The sequence below is a fragment of the Pagrus major genome, chromosome 4 (genome assembly GCF_040436345.1).
Source record: "Pagrus major chromosome 4, Pma_NU_1.0".
Classification (NCBI taxonomy): domain Eukaryota; kingdom Metazoa; phylum Chordata; class Actinopteri; order Spariformes; family Sparidae; genus Pagrus; species Pagrus major.
Window position 1 is genome coordinate 31,412,118 of NC_133218.1, and position 12,980 is coordinate 31,425,097.

The window sequence follows — 12,980 nt, forward strand, 5'->3', positions numbered from 1 at the left end:
CAACCACCTACTGGGTCTGTGTAGTAGAAAATGTAACAGAGATGTAAATATGTTTAGATATGGAAAAAAATAAGATACCTCACTACAACACAGGAAGATCTTCACCATTCATTCCTGAATGACACAGCTCACACTCTCACCACCGCATCCTCACAGAATCCAGTGCATTACATTACGTCTGCAGAGTCTTTTGAGACGATGCTGATCCAGTCTGGACTGTGCACTGAAATACACAATCCTACGGAAAGGTATCACTGGACACAGTTAAGGAAGGCTGACAACTATAGTCTCATTACACAAGTTTGAGCCGATTTAAGAGCTCATTTTTCCAAATAAGCAATTCAATCTAAGGGGCAAATGATACGATACATTTGCACAATAATTACATGCATAAGCAACACAATGACAGACTGTATGACACTTCTGAACATGAGTTTCATACACTTTCTGTGATAGAAACTTCCCAAACAAAGAAATCTAATCAGCTGGGGGTCCGTGTTTTCCTTTGTGTCTTTTTCGGAGGCCTTGGCGTGAAAAAGTTTGAGAGAAGAGGTCACGATATCTTCTAAGCATCTGGATAACGGCGAGCAACCCAAGCTCCTTTTTCACCTCTGCACAGCTGGCCAATCACAGCATGAAGCAGACTGAGTGTCGGATCGGCAGGTCAGAACCATACAGAAGTGGTCGCACACATCCAACTTTGGAAAGGCGTCCAGGGGAACAGCTTTCTGAAGCTATTTGACAATTCGATGTGCGGTTCAGATGAAGCGGACCGTTAGTAAATGTTGCTGTACTCCCACAGAGTTTATAATAGTGAGATCTAATCGACATCAGCCGCAGTTACAGACACCTTGCAGCATCTTTTGGATTAAATCTCTCCGTTTAATGTGAATTAATTTGCATTGCATTGCTTTTCTCTTGCTGCGAGCTCCTCCATCACATGTACAGCTGATTCTCAGCATCTTGCAAGACTGACAGTGTGACTGAGCAAACCCTGCAGCACTGTCAGTGGACTGTACGCATTGAGGCAAGTTGTGAGGACATTACGGGGATGAATAGGTTTGTGTCTTATTTTTATTTTAGGATAGGATGGCTTGTGGGCAATGTGTCATTATTATCAACAAAAAGTAATTATTGTAATAAACTGAAAATAGACTGACAATACCCATACTGGAAGCAATGGCGTAAGATTTTCAGTGAACAATAACAGAAAATATCACGGTATACACTATTACACAATTTAATTGGCTTTATCAGTTATAATGAGCCGTAAAGGGAAGAAAACAATGTGTTTGTCAGTTACACAGATGCATTTTTATAATTTCATAACATATTATGTCCTGAAACACGTGCAACTTCAAACAAACTTGAAATATTCAGTGCATATTTTTTTAATTTTCAATACCATAGATAATCTAACGATCAATTATGATACCATGGTACACCTTAAAACCAGTATAATGCCACAAACCTACTCGGGTTATTCCTTATGTTTCACAAAACTTACTCTACAAGGCCTCATACTCAAACTTCTTGAACCAATTCTCCAACGGCACAACATTCACAGCCTGTAGTGTAAACCCGATATCAGCAGCTTTGGCTGAGCAACACCAGGTGTCACTCAAACTAACACTGTAAAATGGCTGCACGGTCCCTGACTCCCTCGAGAGTAACACCGTCCGTCCACAGAGGTGTAGCGCAGCTTAACATACATCACTAAACTGCAAAACTGTGGAGGTAACTGCCCCCAGCATCACTGGCCGGAGGACTTCACAGTCTCATGACTGACAGAGAGACACACAGGAACAGTGTGAAGGGAACGAGAGAATGGGAAACAGAGACGATAAGAGAAGGAGACAAAACAGAGAGGCGTCCACACACACACACACACACACACACACACACACACACACACACACAGCTAAAATTACATTCAAGAGGGCATGAACTAGGCCACTGCTCTGCACTATGCTGGAAAGTGGTAGTTAGCCAGTGAAAAGAGGATTGCAGAGACCTGGAGGCTGCAGGCTGACACTGAACGAGGTTACCTAAACACAACACCATTATTGTCAGCCCAGATGATTATGGTCCGATCACAACTCGATACAGAGGATGATAATCAGGATACGAGCAGAGAACGACGAGGAGCAAAGAGCCGCCTGCGTACACGAGAGCAGAATAGTACAACTTTGAACTGCAAATAATTTCAGCTATTAAATAATTAACAGATTGTACAATATCACATTCTGTTAAACTGCAGCAGAATGAGTTGAACGGCTAATTTTTTATTTTTTTTCACAAAGAGAAATTGGCTGAATTCACAAAGATACACTGACAAACTGAGTCACCAGACAGCTAGTAACAACTTCACACAGCAAAGACTGGCAAGGACAGCGTTTAGACAGACCAGCCGGAAGACCAAAACTAACCGTGACTGGCGCCTAATAAGCATTACATGTCTATTAAAAAGTCGATCTGCATGCACTCCATGAAGCAGACTTTAGTGGGTTTATCTTTTAAAAAGAATGCACTAAAAAAACTGTTGATTTATAGTGACAGTTTTCTATTCTATTCAGAAGCAAACAGCTATTTTGTCAAGTTGTTTTTGATTTTAGGACTGTGCTACACTGTCAAAAATCTAACTGCAATTATTTTTCACAGATATTACGATTGCGTATTTTGCATGACAATTTCCATTTGCACTGAAAAACTGTTAATATCTGTACCAAACAAACATGTTTTAAAATCTGGAAAACAAGATTTGTGAGCCAGAGCATCTCTCCCTTTACCACAAAACTGCAGCTTCTTGCGATTTGGATATTGCACTTACAGTAGCCAAACTGCGATTATGATTATCTATTGGTTAATAGTGTAGCCCCAATGATTCAAACAGAAAATGAAGATAACTTCATTTTAAGCATGTAAATAACAGTCCACAGCCATGCCTGCACCTCTGTGAGGCTGTATTTGAGCTTAGCTTTTAGCTAAATTCTAACATGTTCACAATGACAACGTTAACAAGCTAATGGTATAATGTTAACCACGTTCAACATCTTAGTTAAGCATGCTAACATTTGCAAATTAGCATAAAACACAAAGTAGCGCTGATGCCGATGAGAATTCACAATAGTTTTGCAGATTCTGTAATCAAAAATATTCAAATGAAAAAGTTCAGGGATCATCAATTCTACTATAATTCCTGTGAAGGGGAAAATGAACATGTGTCCCAAAATTCATGCCAATCCATCCAATAGTTGTTGAGACATTTCTCTCAAACTATAAATGTTGACCTGCTGGGGGCTCATGAGAAAAAAGTGACATAATCACCAAAGTTAGAAGGATTTATCCTCTGGGGACCACGAGTTACCTTTAAAAAGGTGCGATATGTAACAATCTTAGTTTGAAACACTCAACATTTTATCAAAATGATCAACATTGTGAAGTAGAAACAGTGTTGACGTTAAGTCAAAGAATTAGCATGCTAACTAGCTAGTCTGGGGCCTGAGAACCTCTTTCTCCCAGCAGTCCAAAGCTCCTGCGCTAGTGGTGCAAACACCAACACTCGCCTGGTAGTCTGGCTAGCTGCACGGGTAACTGAGCTAACAAGCTAACAGTAGCTATAGTCATGCATGTATAAAAAAGAATGTAGTTAGCAGCAGTTAGCAGTTACTGTGGTGATATGCTGCCCACATTTGCTGGGAGTATGAATTCAAGGTGGCCAATTCTTACATATTACACCTTTAAAGTAGATGCAGTACACAAAAAAATGTGACCTGCTGGCAGCACAAAAGAACAGAATCAAGGGATCACCAGAGTCATTAAGATCCATCCTCTGGGCACCGTGAACATCTGCACCACATTTCACAGCAATCCATCCATCAAGCAGCTGTCACAGTATTTCACTGAAACCAAAAATGTCAAGATTATAGTGGAGCCAGAGGAAAATTTAGAGGATCACCATTAGGTTTTGACTTCTCCGGACCATGACCGTCATATTTCACGGCTAATCCATCCGATATATGTTGAGATATTTCCGTCTGGACCGCAGCGGGAGACCAACTGCCTCCCCAAACTACTAGCATGTCGAAAGATATGATCCCTGACATTAGAGAGAGACGTTAGCAGGAGAATTTACAATCAGCCGTGTTACATCACCAAAAAAAAAGGATAAATCTACATCATATTTTGCTCACTGTTGCGATCAAACTCCTACAAGTTGCCTTATGATAACAGTAAACAAGGCTATTGCTTTGTATCACAATCACATTCACTCACATCAGTCAGATACTATGTGGACAGTTCTGTTATTAGCTCAAACACACCAACGCTTCAACCAAACAGTCAACTGTTACACAATAGGGAAATAGCTAATAGATGATACTAATGAAGTCGTACAGAATAAGCTTTTAGCTCACTTAAAAAACACAAAGCTCAATGTATGAACAATTCAACGTTGCAGGCCCGAGTATTGTGCCTTTCAAACAGGCCTACACATAAGGCTCATACAGCGCATACAAAACAAGCTGGCATTACGCTGTGGAGGTCGTTCAGCATGGCTGTAAGCACCAGGCCCTACACATTAGGCCTTTGTGCTTCGAGAAACATCAGCCTCTTTTTTTAAAACCCTGCCTGCAGCACAGCCGAGCACTGCAATGTGCTGACACCATCATCAGCTATTCTAAACCTTTTACCACAGCTATATTCCCGCATCCTGATAAAGAAAAGAGGGAGGGGGAAAAAATGAGAACGCCTAATTTTTTTCCCATTTATCTTCATCTGCAAGGGATGTGTCTTATTTTCAGGGTCTGGTAAGATGAGAGGTTCAGTGTTTTTTTTTGTTTTTTTAATATAGGAATGTTGTGGTCGTCCTGATGTTCTTTCTGGACCTCATTCAACACTGTCCCCCCGCAGCTGATGATCCATGGACGAATGGCTTATGATCCCCTGAGTAGCATACAGATTGTGTAGCAGCAGCAGCAGCAGCAGCAGCAGCAGCAGTGCAATAACGCATTATCGATCCAAACTTGGGGAAATTCATTCATCACTGTACAAGTCGAGCTGGCCGAGAAATAAAAAAAGAAGCTGTACAGTTAAAGTTGGAGGCGTAAATTCTGCAGATTATTGTTGAGAAGTCGCCAGTGCATTTGTTGATCTTGACAATTTTTCAGGACCCTATTATTAAATCAAGTTATGCGACCATAATGTCAAACATTATTCTATCATCATCAAGCAATCTTTCCACACTATAAACAACGTAGTCTGGTCCAAATACCACGGCACAATGCCTGTGTAATTTATCACTCCGCACAAAACATGAAAATCACAAGGCAGAGCAGATTAGACAGACCATTAACACAAGGTTAACACAGAAGACAACAAATATAGCAGCCAGCTGAGAGACAGCGAGTTTGCAAAGCAAATGAATATTTGGCAAGATGCCTTCAAGCAAAAACAGACTGGAGATGTTATCGTCAAACATAGAGAGGCTCATAACTGCATCCAGGGAGGCAGAGCCTCCCAATCAGACGTGAGGCCACGACTGGTCATCCACCAGGGAGAAAGATCATCTCCACCAGACACAGGTGGAGGAAAACCAGACCAGGATCACTTGACCGACACTGATAAAGACATGAAATGAAGGCCAAAAAATGACTGCTCGCAATGAAACCGGATCTCCCGCTGCAACATAAGAAAAGAGTTGGACGGAGGTGGTTGACGACCTGTGATCCCCCCTGGGCAGGGAGATGATTAAGCCTGTTAAGTGTCATTTCAGGACGCACGTCCGCTCAAACTGACAGCAGAAATGGGTCGCTTGCAAGGATGCAAACGGCCAGATCTGCATCAGAACGATGCTGAGTCATCTGAGCATTCACATCAAAATAACCATCAATCAGATGATCCATAGACCAAAAGGGGAGGATGTCTTTTTAATTACTGCCAGCCACTGAAGTGCACCGACACTGAGCTGCACCAGAGCACATCTATAGGCCCCGGGCTGCCAACTGGTATGCACAGTATGCAGCTGCCTTGCTGCATGCAGTGCACCATCCACATTACGTGATGAGACGCTGCATGGCAGGTATGCGAGGGGGGTCAGCCGTGTTACTTCTTCTGCGTGGCTTTGCATTTGAAAGCCATAAGCCGGCAGTGAAGGAGCAGTCCAGAGTAAGATGCAAACCCAGACAGACATACAGGACCCTCACACCCCCCCACTGACAGCCAGTGTGAGATACAGTGCCCTCATTAGTGCAGTGGAGAGGATACCTGTGGCCTATCAGTGATCTCTGACAGCCCGGTGAGAGTCAGCCAACTGGTGGTGGAGGTGGAGGTGGAGGTGGTGGAGGTCTGTCTCCCCTCTCCACAGGCTACAGGTCTGTCTGCTGCAGTGCATCCTCCCGGTGCTTTGCGGTGCCACAACACCCCCCCATGTTCTCTGCACAGGGCTGGGGACCAGAACGTGGACTCGCCGTGCAACAAAGCTGAGCTCTCAGTTTTCACTTGAGGCTGAGGACACTTCGCGCCTGCTCAAAATAAAACATCATTTCCCTCGAAAACTTGCGCTGTATCTTTAAAAGAAAAGGCCCGTCAACTTAACGGCAAAAAACTTTGTTGAAGACAGGCCTCGGCGAGACATGTCGGCCTCCCCCCCCCCCCCACCCCCCGTGCCTTGGCATGAAGAGGTGGGTTGTGTGTATGAGCAGGGTATGGATTAGTGATGGGGCAGGCAGACCCGGGCTAACGTGGCCTGCCGTAGCCCCCTTCTCCTTTATGCGTCTCTTTCCCCCATTCTCTCCATCCCCCTTCCTCCTCCTCCTCCTCCTCCTCTCTCTCTCGACGCCATCTGTTTGTGGCATGAGAGAATGTGGAAGTAAAAAAAGAAAAGACGACATTTTGACTGTAGTTGCTGACCTACATCGTCCATTTGTTTTTTTTTTCCTCCGTGCGGCGCGGAAAAACCCCCCCGCACCGAGACGCGGCGGCTCCGACGCGTAAAAGGCGACGAACATCGCCACAAACACAACCCGCGCAAAACCCGTTTTTCTCGCCTGGTCAGGAGGAATTTAATAAGTTACGGTTGAAACACTCCTCCGCCTCGACTCGCCGGGGCCGGACAAGTCAACGCTCCGCAAAACATCCTCCTCCTGTTCACCGTCAAAGGGGAGAGAAAGAGAGGGGAGAAGAAAAATCACAACTCACCTGGTTCCAAAATCGGTTTATGGTGGCGACGTGATTGTGGTTAATTTTGATGTGGGAAAAACAGTTACAACGGTGGGTCCCCGTTGTGTGTAGCAGGAAGGAGGGAAGGGAAGGCGAGAGGGGCTGACGTGAATGAATAAACAACTGAGCTCCTCCTCAACGCCACAAGTAAAGGCGGAATGTGGCTGACTTAGTGCGATTCACCAGCCAGCGCCAAACATCCCTGTGTACGCGCTCCGGATCAGTCAGTACATGTGTGGGTTTTTTTTTTTTAAACAAGGTTTCACAGCCTTTCACAGCGACTATGATACATCAGCAACAATATGTTCAGCTGCTTATTTGATGCGCCCTAGTTTTTTTTGTTGGATAACCCATGTGGTCATTTTATGGACGCGTTGTGTTTTTATTTAAAATGCAAAGTAATAAAAATCTTTTCAGTATTTTTTTCTTTTCTTTTTTTTTTTTTTTTTACTGTGAGATACATATTTTGTAAGGCTTTTACAAAATCCACCAGGTGGCACCATATCTGCGCCCTGACAGCATGACTCAATTTGGGCATAATCGCCAAACTCCATTCAGATTCCATCTGTTTTAAGGCAGAAATGCTTTGATTTGAATTATAATCAAAAAGAAAATTGATTAAACTAATTAAACTTCCTGAAAGCATACTTTGGATGTTCCCCTCATTGAAAATCTATGAAAATGCAAATAATTATATTTTAAAGGTGCATTATGTAGTTTTAAGGAAGACATTTTAATCAGAAGAGAAAGAGCTTCACTGGCTGATTTCTTTTCTGCCTACACGAACTCACAAACTGTCTTTGTTTTCACGACTAAACAAACTGAATAAACAAACTGACCTTAAAGAACCACACAATTATATTTCAGTTTCATACTTTGTTTATATGTGGCGGACCCGGCCGCCTTTCTAGCTTCAAAGAGCCTTCTGGGGACCTTATTTTCCTCTGAGAACAGCTTGTTTATTCAGTTATGTAAAAAGAAAATGTATTATTACCACATTAATATTGTAAATGTTAAAATTCAGAGACCTAGTTCCTCTTTAAAGTGGAACTTCTGTGTTGTGCTTGAAGTCAGTCGTTAGTTCACGTGAGCAGACTATTTCTAATTGAACGTTAGCCTCTGTTAGCAGAGCAGAGAGAGGCGCTGAGACGAGGCATAAAGTCACATCCTTTGGACTGTCGTGGAAAATCTGACCCGGGTCCTTCACAGTGAAATCCACAGTCCAGCAGCATTAAACAGCTTAAACAAATCACACACAGGCTTGTGTAGGCAACCGAGAGAGACGAGGACGGTCTAATTTCTCACGTTACGTTACAATCTGCTCACATATGGACAATAAAAAAGTGATTCATACATGTTAACTGCTATAAAGTACAGCATTCAAGTTCAAGTTTACACGTAGCATTTCTTCATGAGGGTCAAACACCGAAGTGAAGGAACAACAGGCAAAATGTTGAATGCAGAGAAACATGGAGGTTTACTTGTGGAGACCAGCTGCTTGTCCCCAAAAAGTGATGCGAGTCTCTGTAACGTGTCTGCAGGAACACAGTTTGTATCCCTGCAATGTGATTAATAAGCACACACACATACACAGACAAAACTGTTATGATAGGAAGTAATTTGCATTATTTAATTAGCATACTTCCAGAGAAAAGCTGTCACCTATATATATTTTTATATTTTTTTTGCACTTGATTCAATTAAGGAATAATTGGAAGAAAAAAAAAGAAACAACATCAAGAAACTATCCTCTAGGCCTCAATCTTGATTAAACAGACCCAGATACTATGAATCATGAGTAAAGGTTTTGAAACTGTGCTGCAATGATTCATATCCTCAGAGAAATGTACAGTTCTGACACTAGAGGGCACAAGCGCTCCACTGAACTTGTGTGACTGAGCGTTAAACGTCTCTTTCAGTGTCCAGATGATTCATGTGTCATGCGATTAAGATTGCTCAATCAATTAATTGATTTTAATGTGAGATTAAATCAACCAGTAGCTACGTCAAAGCAGATCAGGGCAGGTCTGCTGTAACAGGGTTAGACCTCTGGTGAAGCCAAGACAAACGAGGAAACGATGCTCGATTAATTTGACGCTTGTAATCAGAAAATGTCTGTTTGTGTTGTTGAAGATTAAAGATGTGTTGTTGGTATTTGTGTGTCATGCCTGTGCCTCCCAGCCCTGTTGTCCTGTGCTATCAGTCTGCACAGTGCGCAGCAGCCCCCTGCAGCCTGTGATTATCCGCTGTTATTGACAGAATATGCTCCTTTACATAAAGATGCTGCCGTGCCCTTCAGTATTCAGAGGCCCCATCGATACAAATGCACTGTGAATTCAAATGTGTGCGGGGTTCAGCGGTCTCTCACACTTAGGTTAAAACTGTGTCAGCAAAGTGGGATGAGTTTTTTATTGATTGTTACGTGTAAGAACGCACTTGTGTTTTTTTCCCACAGGTGGAGAGAGAACAGCGCTGAGACAGACAGCAGACACTGTGGGGGTGTTAGGGAGGCTCACTGGGTTATAAGTCATACTTGCAGCCATTCGAGGCTTGCTCACATCTTTTGTCAGAGTCATATGCCTCTGTCTGTCTCTCGTCTGTCAGCAGAAAAAAGTGCTGCTCACATAATGTGTGAGGTAATATGCAGCAAACGCTTTGACTTACATTAACGCGCACTCCTTTTTTTTTTTTTTCTCCCCCCCCCCACCCATGCCAACTTATTAATATTCCAGTCTGGTACTGTTGGTTCATCATGATGCGCTACCATGATAATTTGAGTGCCTGCTTTTCGCATTGCAGAAATCTGTGCAGTGGCGTCTTTGAAAAACGGCTTAAAAATGTTGTTCCTGTGGGTGGGTGATTTAACAGCAAGGCCCATCTCCTCCTCGCCTACCTCCTCTCTGCCCTGCCTGTCTAGACTGTGATTACCATCTGCTTCATCACTTTGGACGGTTCACTGTTTGTTGTGCTCTCTCTCTCTCTCTCTCTCTCTCTCTCTCACACACACACAAATAGCCACAAACACAATGAGATAATAAAGCAGATGCTCGTCAGACTTATTTGCCAATAAATCCATGTTCTTTTTATTCAAAGTGCATCTATCGGTAAATCGTAGCATTAGAAGCTGGTGTCCATCTTGTAAGTACAGTATCTTCCAGACTAATGCAAGAGAGCAGGACTGTTTCTTCAGGATGAGAAACACATTGCACAATGATTAATCGGAAACAGATATTTCTTTAAAAGGGAAAAATACAGAGAGAGAACTTGCCATGTGCTACTTGTTATGGCCTCAGCTAGCCGAGACCTGTCTTGGGATCAAGTATAATTTTCTCCTAAAACGGCACATAATAGAGCCAACGATGATGTCATCTGCAAGTCTGATTGTGTAAGAAGTTACTGACAGTGAACACAAGATGGGTTTTGTTACAGATAATAACAGGAATGTGAGCATGTTTGTGCAGCATACCTGAAATATAATAACAGAAGATGTTGTACCGCGCTCAAACTAAGAGCGTCCACCATTTTCTCTTACGTACATAGCCGATTAGAGCCTTGATTCACATCCCTGGGACCAGGTGCACTGATGTTGACATCAGACTTCCTGTTTTTGTTATTAGCCATCATAGATAGTGTGATAAGTGAGCAGAGTTTGTGAGTCTGAAAAGTGAAGCCTATGTGGAAGTGCCTTAAACCTGCACTCTTTCTTATAGCCAGTAGGGGGGGCGGTGACTCCACTGGTTTAAAAAGATGCCTGACTTTATATAAGCTTTTGAGAAAGTTACCCTACTTTTAAGTTGATTTATTAGCTCAGTAAACAGTTTCCTGATGAGTTTATGATCAACAGTACTAGTTTCAAGTCTTCTGCTATACAACATGATGTTCCCTCACTTCTCATCTAGTGCCAGGAGGTTGATATACTTGGCTTTTAATGAAAGATCTCGCAGACTCTTTGATGGATTGTTATAAAATTTGGTACAGACATTCATGTCCCCCTCAGGATGACTTGTAACGATCTTGGTGATTCCTCAATGCCATCATTAGGTCAGTTTGTCTGATGCTTTGGTTAATTGTTTACGTCATTCCCATCGGCCTCATCAGCTGTACTTTGTGTTTTGTGCTAAGAAGCAAATGTTACCATGGTAACGTGTCTTTGGGCAACATTATACTTGCTTATCATCAGCATATAAACATTGTCATTTGGAGCATGTTAGCATGTTGACATTAGCATTTAGCTCAAAGCACCACTGTGACTAAGTCTCAAAGAGCAGCTAGCATGGCTGTAGTCATTTAGCCTTGTTCTCTGATGATTTATGAAGAAACTACTCTCATAATTAAAATAGAAATCCAGTCATTCGCGTCCCATACTCAGGCTTTAAAATTAATATGTATCAAGTGTAATCAATTTGACCCAGCTCACCTCAAAGACAGTAGGGCCTACTTATCAAACACTGAATGTCATGTCATATTTAATTACACAAATTTGAGAGGGTATTAAAATAAAAGAGCCCGGCGTGTTCAGCTGGTCACGCAAGTGGATTTTAACTTTGGACTGCCATATGTTTGCTATTCATTCAAGGCAGTGTAGTACTCTGTTTTCCCATTTACTTGACAGCGTGTTTTTATAGGGGTGTAACAGTATTACCTCATACGTCCTCTGACAGCTCACCCTGAGCCTTCAGTGCTTTGCGGAGATGTACAAGCAGGGCGTGCTGGGGCAGCTGAAGTTCACATGTTCAAATTCAAACCAAATCCCCGGAGAATGTACGAGCCGTTGCGTAAGACCATCTTTCAAAGAAAATATCCTGTTTTGTCATGAAGCATTTAAAACAGAGAGCATTCTTTCTGTTTTCTGGACCGCTGTGCATGTACTGCAGGCGCAAATGCAGCTGGAAATGGCAGAAAACAAATCAGTCAGTGCGTATTTCCAAAAAATATTGACGAGAAGGTTGTTGCACACATATTTCACAGGACTGTAGGGAAAGTATGTGAACTATGACAGCAGCGCGAATGCCACTGTGGGGTCAGAGTGGCTCAAGAATCCCACTCCAGTGAGGGGTTTAATATAGCCGAGGTCGTCCTCACCCCCTGATGAGAGACAAGTAATTAACACAGTGGCATCCTCCTCCTACATGACATGCTGCCCCGCAGCCCACTGGACCAGGTTCTCGTGCCTATTTCAGGGAATACTACTCCAGTGTGGTTTGTTCAGGAGTGTACTGTGTTATATATATATGCGAGCATGCAGACAGACTGTCCACAGACAGACAAGAAAAAGGTAGAGACGTCTTCATCGACAACTGAGTAATAACCCAACACATGCAGATTGGGTGCTGTCATGGAGGTGATCCATGGTCGTTACCTTTTGAATGATAAAAAAGAAACACTTGCAGACAAAGACATCGGCGAAAATGCAACCATCAATTTAGTTACATGAAGTGATGATGTTCGCAGACTGCAGTACACTCCATCACAAGATGAATAACACTTGAAGAAAAATATGTTTGAACATTCTCTTGATTTGATTACTTGAGTGCTTGAAGTACTTGATTTGTAATTTTTCAGCCAGCCTTAAAATGTGGTTACATCACTCACCAGGTGAGATACATCAAATGATCCTCATGTATTGCAAAATACAGCATGTCTGAGCTTTTGAGTCCACTGAAAAAGGGGGACGCTTAAAGGATTTAAATACTGTCTCTTTACATTGCTGTCTTTCGACAAACAGTGATCTACGTGGTATGCACATTCTGCCTCATTTTCCC

The 12,980-nt window shown here is 42.6% G+C and overlaps 1 protein-coding gene across 1 annotated transcript in view; it reads right to left on the minus strand.

Moving 5' to 3' along the window:
• The window catches only part of znf710b (zinc finger protein 710b), a 28,066-nt gene extending 20,688 nt beyond the window's left edge, over positions 1-7,378 (minus strand). Inside the window, exon 1 of the mRNA XM_073463762.1 lies at positions 7,198-7,378. The gene's annotated coding sequence lies outside the window, so the exon portion shown is untranslated. The remainder of the gene's footprint in view (positions 1-7,197) is intronic.
• Positions 7,379-12,980: the final 5,602 nt, after the last annotated feature.